This window comes from Hibiscus syriacus, unplaced genomic scaffold (assembly GCF_006381635.1).
Source record: "Hibiscus syriacus cultivar Baekdansim isolate YM2019G1 unplaced genomic scaffold, ASM638163v2 tig00110318_pilon, whole genome shotgun sequence".
NCBI classification, from domain to species: Eukaryota; Viridiplantae; Streptophyta; class Magnoliopsida; order Malvales; family Malvaceae; genus Hibiscus; species Hibiscus syriacus.
The window spans coordinates 234,761-244,922 of record NW_024062677.1 but is presented as its reverse complement, the minus strand read 5'-3'; the positions used below and the strand labels follow the sequence as shown (position 1 = coordinate 244,922).

The 10,162-nt window shown below is 32.2% G+C and overlaps 1 pseudogene; it reads right to left on the bottom strand.

Annotated features, from left to right (window-relative positions):
- On the bottom strand, positions 1-4,963 carry LOC120117005 (annotated as a pseudogene).
- Between the last annotated feature and the right edge of the window lie 5,199 nt (positions 4,964-10,162).

Below are 10,162 nucleotides of genomic sequence, written 5' to 3'. Positions count from 1 at the left end.
GTGTGGGTTCAACCTAATTTTTGTAGCTTACTCTGTGTATGATTCGGATTAACAAGCAAAGAGAAGATGAAAAGCTAATATAGACTTCATTGGATCAGAATTTTGCCAGGCAAGAATAAGTAACGGAAGCGTGAATCGAAGGGAAGAATGCCACAGTTTCGGGAACCGAGAAGGCTTTGCCTCCTTTGTGATATGCATTGCTCCACAAAGGCAGCTTGATTTGGTGGCAGGTAACGAGATATCCATACTGCCAAATTGGAATCATCCACAAAGCCCTTGACAAAGCAGTGCAGTAATTTCGGAACTAATAGTTTTCCTTTGCTGCTAACCCCAACCGAAGCTCGTATAAAATCACATTGAGCTTCTTCAAGCTCCTCCCTAACATTATTAGCAGTGTAGATTCTCACCTGGCATTTGCACCTCACTTGTCAAATACTCAACCAAAACAACTGCATGTGTTTGTGAGCACGCACGCACACATAAAGAGTAAACTTAAGATGGAGATTTACCGCAGGTGATGAGTACATCCCGGAACTAAGTGCAAAAGTTACAAGTGGTTCGTATGCATCAATTGCAGACTTGCGGTGCTCATCTGACACCTTCAGTTTGTGAAGGGCAAGAAGCAAAGCCTAAGAGAAGTTAACATTTGTTGGTTAGTGAAGTACGAGGAGCAAGTAAAGAAACATCATGACGACATCACAGAAAAATTCATACAATTTGTGGTCTATGAAATGGTGGTTTCATCTTCAGGACGACATATTCAATTGCAGCTGCGCTGAAGGAGTAGCCACCAACAGCATATGCTGCCTGGAAGAGTATAAACCTTCCATCAGAAATAACTTCAAAAACCTTAAAACTCGATTAAATTGATAATCATCTTGCATTTCTCCATTGTTAAGTCATCCACTTGTGTAATACCAAATACAGACGGATAAAAATTAGATGTAAATATGCAACATAGAAGCTAGGAAATTCTAGATGAAATGAGATCTCTAATGAGAACACTAAATCAGAGAACTGACATATATAAAGGGCTTAATCTTTTTCTTCCCTTTGGCTAGTATTGCTTCTATTAGGAGAAACTCTTTCTTTAGCCATGATTATGTTTGCTGCACTCTGTATATTATGAATGCTTAAGACAAAAATAATGGTACAAGAAATAATTTAAACACACACAGTGCAGTTGCCAAAACACCTTAAAAATAGGAAAACAAGATTCAGTTAGTTCATTCAACAATTTATACCTTTTGCATCAAGGAGAAGAGCTTCAAGTCGCTTCTCGGAACTCCATATGCTAAGTAAGCCTGTTATAACACAGACAACATGCATAAGAATATTGTCAAAAGCTGAACTTGACAGTTATATGGAACTCTCAACTCTTGGGATGTAATCGTAAAATTGAACTTGCAAAAGCAATAAAGAAACCCACATGCATGATTAGAGCGTTATACAAGTTGATCCAGAAGGCAAGCTTCTCATTGCAACTCAGGCGAAATGGATTCACTTTTGCCAGTTGCTCCACAAGTGTTCTGTTCTCCAAACGGTTCAAAGCAAAACAGTAATGAATCAGCTATAGTCCCATATGGTAGTTATACTACATGTAGAAATTTTACTCGAGCTCTATTCACTGCACAAAACCCTACTCAGCTATTACTCTATTCTGGATCCATGAAAGTAAAATATATCCTCATTTGATAATCATTTGCTGTGTGAGAAAAATTAATACAAAATGTTTGAGAAGTTTAATACCTGAACTTCCTTAAGGCTTCAGATGCATATTCCAGCTGCTGCTTCCCAACTGACATCCAAGACACTTCTGTTGATAAGCCATAGTTTCCAATTTCAGCCCAGCTTAACTTCCCTAGGACTCTATAGGGGTCAACGGAATTCTCTGAAGCCAAAACTTCGGAGTTGCTTTGGATATCAACTTGAGGGCTCTGCACCCAAGACGGAATCATGGAACGTTCTGATGATGACCACCATGATGAATTTGATAGATGTCCCTGAGGAGATAGAGTTGAGCTATTGCTTTTAGACGCAGATGATTTGGAAGGAACAGCTGAATCCGCAAGAGATATGAATATATTTCTCATGCATCTAACCATCTCTTCTGATAGCCAGTTAGGATGATCCCATAGGCCATTAGGTGTTATCCCTCTTGAAACCTCCTCGAACCGTAGACGTTGATGAGACTTTTCTTCTGTCTTTGAAGAGATTTTCTTCCCAGCAGATGCAAAAGCATGTCCACTGCATTCTTCTGTGAATCATAATTATTAATGCTCAGAAAAAACCTGTAGCGGTTTTCAGTACTAACCATTACTAGAAATAAATATTTCCATGGCTATTATTCCTCGTAATAGAGACAGATTACAAAATAAGATGTGAAATAACATAAGCTTTAAAAGTAGGTGTGAAGCCAAATCTTCAAAACTATAGACAAAAAACATAAAAAAGTAGCATAGAGATTGTTTGTATACTAATACGAAGCATTGTAAAACGAAATTTGCAGAGAACATCATGATATGTAAAATGCTTCTTTTCATTGTTCTAATCAATCCAAAACTCAGAATTTGATTATAAAACGTAGATAGAGGAGATAGTATCAAATTTTTCAGTTAAAGAATTTCTACTAATATGCTTTAAAGATGGAACCAACTTTTATGAAGTATGATAAACTATAGCGACAATCATGAAGTTGAAAACTCTATTCCGAGGAGGCACGAAAGGAGCTAGACATTTACCTCTCTTACGGACTCCGCAGAAGATGATTCACCAGTAGATTCTGACAGCTGGTCAGTAGGCTCTTGGTATGAATTATCTTCTGAGGAATGATGAAATTCAATATTTGAGTGCTGCATACACCTTGATGATGGTGAAATCTGGATAACAAAAGAAAATTTCATATTTACAGCCAAAGTACAAGTAACTATACATGCAATACTTTTGTGATGTCAACTTCATTTTATCTATTGTTACATTTATATATTGTTAAGCTTAATATTGACCATTATAGAATAGAAACCGTAGGCAAAATATGATTAATGAGTTATGACATTCAGCTCGTCTTCACAGCATTAGAGGAAGATTCTAAAAGGAAAATATATGTTCATATTTGGAGCACAATTAAGGCTTCAAAACCACAATTTTATTTTCATGCTTATCTCTTGATTCATATCAGGTTTATTTTCCAGTGAGTTTCTTTGTTGTCATAAAGACTTACTCCTGAAGGTTTATACTATAAGATCAAAATCATCACAACTAACTACAACAAAGATTTTAACAGGCTACAAACAACTATAACCTTAAATCATTGGTTTAGGGAGATCCATACCGATAGAGAAACTGAATGCCTCAATCGATATTCAGCAAGTCTCCGCTCAATTCTCTCTTGACTAAGTTGGAAATGCAAAGAGACCATCTCTTGTTCAAGTTTTGAGATGGTACCCTCTAATACAGTGATATGGGATAGAAGCTCCTGAGCCTGTAAGAGAATAGGAACAACAGAAACTTTATAACAGTCTTTATTAGAGAAACCAGTTCACAATTTGACAGGTATGCCTCAACTGAATATACAGACTACGGAGTTCATAAAAAAATTGGTGAATTTAATAAGTAGAAATTACAAAGAACCAGATCGCAGTCAATATAAACTTCAGATGGCTACTTGCTAAAAACAATGAAATAATATTGGAGATATTCAAAGCATATTAGCATTTTCCATAAGTCTGAAATGTTTTTATACAAGGACTCGGCAAGAGAAGATTAAATATAACTGGCATACATGGTGTGGAAGGCATGAAGGACTTGACAATTCTGAAGCATTTTCTCTATAGCACTTTCCAGAACAGAATGCAGGTCCATCTCTTCTTGCAGCTTTTGTTTCAATTTATGTACCTGGAAAAATTTTCAGAAATAGTTACGAGAATAGAATATGCATTTAAGGAACCATTACAGCGACTAAAATAAGCATATTTTTCCAAAGTACCAGCATATTATAATGAGAAACAACTGCATACATAAGACTCCTAGCGGACAAAGGTCATCAAACACCAGAAATAAACCTAACGGGCTCTGTAAATAATTTTCTATGCTCGGTATTAAAGTTAACATGGATTAATTGACATAACCATAAAAACAGCAGCACAACTTCTTCATGCCATCTTAAATGACTAGTGAAATGCAGTGGATAAAAGGTTATCATAGTTAAGAGATGCTTACATCCTGCTCAAGCTGAAACCTGTAAGGAATAAAATCACTGCTTTAGAACATGATTCAGCACTTCCAGTCTCTTTATTATAACTCGTTTCCTGAACAAATCACCAAATTCAATATGAATATCAAATATAAGGCAAAATGACCTTTTCCTAAATTTTAAGCCAAATTCACTATGAATATCAAATCTAAATTAATAGAAAGATTTAGAAAGAGACTGGTACTTCAGTAGAAGTCTTATTATAGCCCTTGGAAAAGAAGAAAGGAAAATTCTTAGGACTTCTAACTCGATCCAACCAACAACAACATGAAAGGAACTTCTCACTTGTCTCTTCTGCAGTGGGCATGATATTTTATTTTCATCAAAACAGAAAACTTTAACAGCCAATACGCTAAAATCGTGAAAAATGACACAAATGTTGACTTCAACAGCATTCAGATAGCCAAAATGAGGGAAAATAGCAACTTGTTATGACCAACAATGACTTAGTTCCAAAGGATATTTGCAGTCTTAATCACAATCATTTCAAGGGAAGAACACCATCACTTACCTCTAACCATGACTTATTATCTTGAAGTTCACTAACAATATCTAGCCGACAATCATTTCTACAGAAAAGGCCACTCAAAGGAAAGAAAAAATCAGAATAAACTAACAAATCATTTGTAAGCCAATAAGAAAATAAGAAGTAATCAAACAATGCAATCCTTACTGGCTTAAAGCAGATTGCACGAGCGGAGAGTCACACATCTTGTAAACATGGGGTTTGGCTTTTACCAAATAAAGGACCCTAGAAGTCACAAAGTAGCTTAGCTCCCTATATTACTCCCATATGCAAACAAGCTTCATAAATTCTGCAGATCCAATTCAAACACTAAAAGCCTGTCCTTTTAAATGATATTAACTTTCGGTAGCTTAAGTTAGATTTTGTCATCAATAATCTTTTGGAAGAATGAGTTATTTTTTTTGGACAGAGTACAGTGTGACTTGTAAATGAGTGAGTGAGGACAAATGAAGTCAATGAATGCAAAACTACCGGTCATTTTCAACACAACCAAATAAATCTAAATAAACTCACCATAATGCCTTTGATATTAAATCACAAACAATCAATACGTATAGAAGTAGGAATTATTTCAGGAAGGGAATTTGTAGAAAACAAAATATCTTTAGAACCACTTGAGAAAAATGAATTACTTTTCCACTTCATGAAAATCAGAGCTAAAGCAAAAGCTGTGAATAATATTACGAGGATATAATTAACAAAAAGGAACATGGAAATGAGTAGATGCAAAGAATATGCAATTATAAAAAACAAAAAGAAGAAAGTGGGTTATCCCTGCTAATTACGGAACACAGAAAAAGCTCCCTTTGTGGCAATAAAAAAAACAAAGGGGAAAACTTGACATACCCTTCAATAGTTAATCAAAGTTAATTTAAATGCAGAGAAGTTGGTTGCTTTTCTGCCCGTCAAACCCATTGAAAATAAAGAAAAAAGTCTAATGGTAAATGTGGATTGATTGATGGAATTAAAAGTAAGATCAAAGTGAGATTTTAAAAGTAGTGGGGTAAACAGAGAATCAAAAAAGAAACGCAAACCAAGGGTCATTCAGTTTCCACTTGGTACAAAGATTCAAAGCCACAATAAAATGGTAGAACCAATTGTGTCAAAGAAAATTAAAACGTAAAAAAAAAAAAGGACAACAATCCAAGGGACAGATCCTAATGGTCCCCTTTTGTGCTCCAAATACTATGTTTTCTTTTCCTTTTTTTCATACCGATACAACTCACAGGCTGACCCATTAACATAATGACTTCCTTTCACTAAATGCATATTTCCAAACCTCACAAATAAAAACAGATAAAAAAAAACAACAATAACTTGATTTCATACTTTCAAATAGAAAAGGAGAAACAGAAGAATGAATTGATCCTAAAGAGTAAAAGCCCATTTCCAGTGAAAACAAAAGAAGAGACCTTTGACAGAGAACACCTGAAAGATTCCAGCTTTCTTGATACTGGTTCTCGGCTTCTACTTCTTCAGCACTGTTTCTCAGACAAAAAAATGTATTTGTTTGTGGACTGGGTACTTGTGTTCTCTCAGTTTTAACCTGAAATTCAAATGGAGGGAAAAGTGGGGTGGACAAATGAATGACAATGATACACGGGTTGAACTAACCCAAAGACTTGGTAAGAGGGATTTCAAACAGAGGAAAAAAAGGAATCTTAGAACAGCTTCCAAAAACATATAATGTTGAAAATATTAGTATATATTTGTTTTGACCAATTCAATATTTTATAATAAATTTAAAATGAATATGTTTTGTGTCGTGTCTACTTGTGGGCGGAAGTTAGTGATTACTGATGAAGCTAGGTGATGCTTTTGTTGTGATCGTGGAAAATGGGAAAAATTTTGGACAATGTGATTAAACAAATTATTTTCTGATATAAGGTTGTCGTTACAGTACATGTCGGAGTAATTTGAATGACACTGCGTTTTCAGGAAGACGAATGAAGATAAGACATCTGGGAAAGTTTTATTATGCGACAGTGTTAATATATAATTAAAGAAAAATATAATTGATTTATTATTATTTTTTTAATAAAATTAATAAAAAATTATTTAAAATATTATATTTTATCTAAAATATTAATATTTTTTAATATTTTCGATAAAGTATCTAATAATAATAAAATCGATAAAAAAATAATGTTTTAAGTAGCACTTTACCGATTATGTTAATAAAACTGATAAAACGTCCAATAATAACAAAATTAATAAAAAATAATAATATTTTCGATAAATTTTATCAATTTTATTAAAAAATAATAATAAAATCAATAACGTATTTTTTTAGTCGTATTTTAAGGCTGATCAACGTTAGACTTTCCTAATGTAATGTAATAAACTTTTACAAAGAAGTTGTGTGGTCCAAACATCTACTTGAAGATGTCATGTCATTGGACAACCTCTACATGCATTTTCACAATCACGTTACCTGACAAAATAATTTATGTAAATCCTAAATGGAAACTTTTTCCATCACAATATGTGAGCAATTTTATCGTGAAAAATAAGTTAAAACATAAATTCTGAAATATTACTTGTTAATATAAAGTTAAACAATGATAGAGATCAGTTACAATTGAAAATCTTATAAAGACTATAATTTTTTAAGTTGTTAAAGTAACATTTTCAGGTGTAATTTTTTATTGTAAGCCAAAGTCGTCTATAAATAACTTTTCAGTTACAATTGAAAATGTTATAAATTTATATATTATTTTAAATTAAATATGATAAAATTTTAAATTAAAATCATCTTAAATTGACTTTAAATTAAATAATCAAACAAAAGAACTATCATAAAAAATCATATTTATATAATTTATATTTTGAAAATTTTGAGAGATACTCTATTCCATTTGTAAGAAATCATGGAGATTGTGACTTTTTGTAAGGTTGTGAATTTATGGTTATGATGATATTTCTAGGGGAAATAAAATTTGATTTTATTCGAAAAATTATTTTTTTAATTTTGAGTTATTTGATTTAAATATTCGAGTAATTCAAATTATCAATTTGATTTTTGAGTTCGATTCGAGTTCAATCTTGAAATTTCAAGTTACTTAAAAAATAAAAATTTAATTAAGTATTTTGACAGATTTACAATTTAATCATTAATTTCATTATTCCCTCATTTCTCCTTCATTTTAAGTTAAATTTTACCAAATTTTAAAAACATGTTTCTAAAACATTGTAGAATACATATGTACTTTTATTCTCTCTTTTGATAACAAGTTTTAAATTTTTCAATTTAGTCCCTTAATTTTTCATAATTTCCTTATTTCTTCTTTTTGTATATTTTAAGTTCGTTTTTCACCAAATTTGAATCGCATGCTCATATACCACTATAGAATACCTATGTAACTTCAATTCTTATTTTTTACTAAAAATGGACTCTCTTTTTATTTAGTCCCTAACTTTGCATTTTACTCAATTTGATCTTTTGATTGCAATTGTTTGCAAATTCTTTCTTCTCATCAATTCCTTGACTCCTTTATAATCTCATCATATTTTTACCCTCAAAATACTTTCTTTAAAATATAATATATGAATATATTTTATAATTTTAGATTGTATTTGATATATTAAATAATATTATAATGTGAAAAGAATATAAAATATATCTTACATGGTTAGAGAAAGTCGAAAAAATTAGAACCAATCTTTCATAATACTATAAATAATTATAATAAAATTAGTATATAAACTCAAGTTCTTAAACTCGACTCAACTAGAAAAAAATTCAAGTTAAGTTCGAGTTATAAAATGCGACTCGTCAACTAGAATAACTAGAAATTTTTTGACTCGACCGAATGCTCACCCTAATGTTGTCTTTCTCATTTTTTTTGGTAAAGTACACAAATGGTTCCTTGATATTAGGGTATTACTTTGTGAGTCTTCTGACTATTAAAAGTTACAAAATGATCTCAGACTATAAAGAGTTACTTTGTTAAGTCCCTTGACCATTAAAAGTTACAAAAATGGTCATCCGACTATTCATTATGTTCCAAATTTCTTTTAGCCGTTAAAAAGTTAACGACAATTTGAATTGGACGTTAACTTACTGACTGAGATATTACAAAATATGATCTCATAATCTCAAACAACTATTATATCTCAGTCAGCATGTTAACGTCCAACTCAAAAGACTATTAAGTTTTTAATTAAAAAATGACAAGTTTGTAACATAATGAACAATCGAGTGATCATTTGTAACTTCTAATAGTCGAGGGACTCAACAAAGTAACTCCTTATAGTCAGATGACTATTTGTAACTTCTAATAGCCAAAGAATCAATAAAGTAGTATCCTATAGACGATAGATCATTGCATACTTTAGCCTTTTATTACGATGGTCGTGTGAAGTAATGCTTTATAATTTTGGGTTAAGTACACAAATGATCCTTCTATTATAGGACATTACTTTGTTGAGTCCATCTGGTACCCCTCGATTATAGAACATTGCTTTGTTGAATCCCTCGACTATTAAAAATATAAAATGGTCACGACTATTTATATGTTCCAAACTCGTCATTTTCCTAAAAAAATTGATGGTCGTTTGAGTTAGATGTTAACATGTGATTGAGATATAATAGTCATTGAGATTCTGTGATTAGATTTTATCATATCCCGGTAAGCAAGTTAACATCCAATTCATACTGCATCTATTTTTTAACAGTAAATAACAAGTTTTAAAATATGAATAGTCGGATGACTATTTTGTAACATTTCACAGCCAAGAGACTCAAGAAAGCAACGCACTATAATTGACTGATCATTTGTAACTTTAATGTTGAGGGACTCAACAAAGCAATGTTCTATAGTTGAAGGACCATTTGTGTACTTACCCTATAATTTTCTAATATAAATTATATTTTATAAAATTAATATAATATATAATTGATGTTATTAATTTAATATATTACATATAATTTATTTCATTTGTAACATAAATTATAAATCCGGTTCTTCTTTTCCAAATGCCATAGATACACTTGAAGCGAATCTAAATTCAAGGTCTCTCACACTGCATTAATGGATATACAAAAGCAGGAGGTGATTTATAACCTGATGCAATAATACAAGGAAATCATGACTTGAATTGAGTGAAGCTGTTATAGCACAGGATTTTCCACCACAGCCTCATCTGTGGCCAACTGGCTTGTCATCAAAGCGGAACCTTTTCGGACTCGGTTTGGGTTTACAATCATCGACAACGGTAGCATTTTGCTGTGACGGTAAAGATGAAGATGTTATCGGTATAGATCTGAATGTTGGGAAGGTGAGACAATAGCAGATGGAAAAAAAGGTTGCTGCAACTCCGAGTTTTGGCTCGGATAGCTGGTTTCCACAAGCTTAGAAAAGGAAAAGGCACTTCCGGCCTTC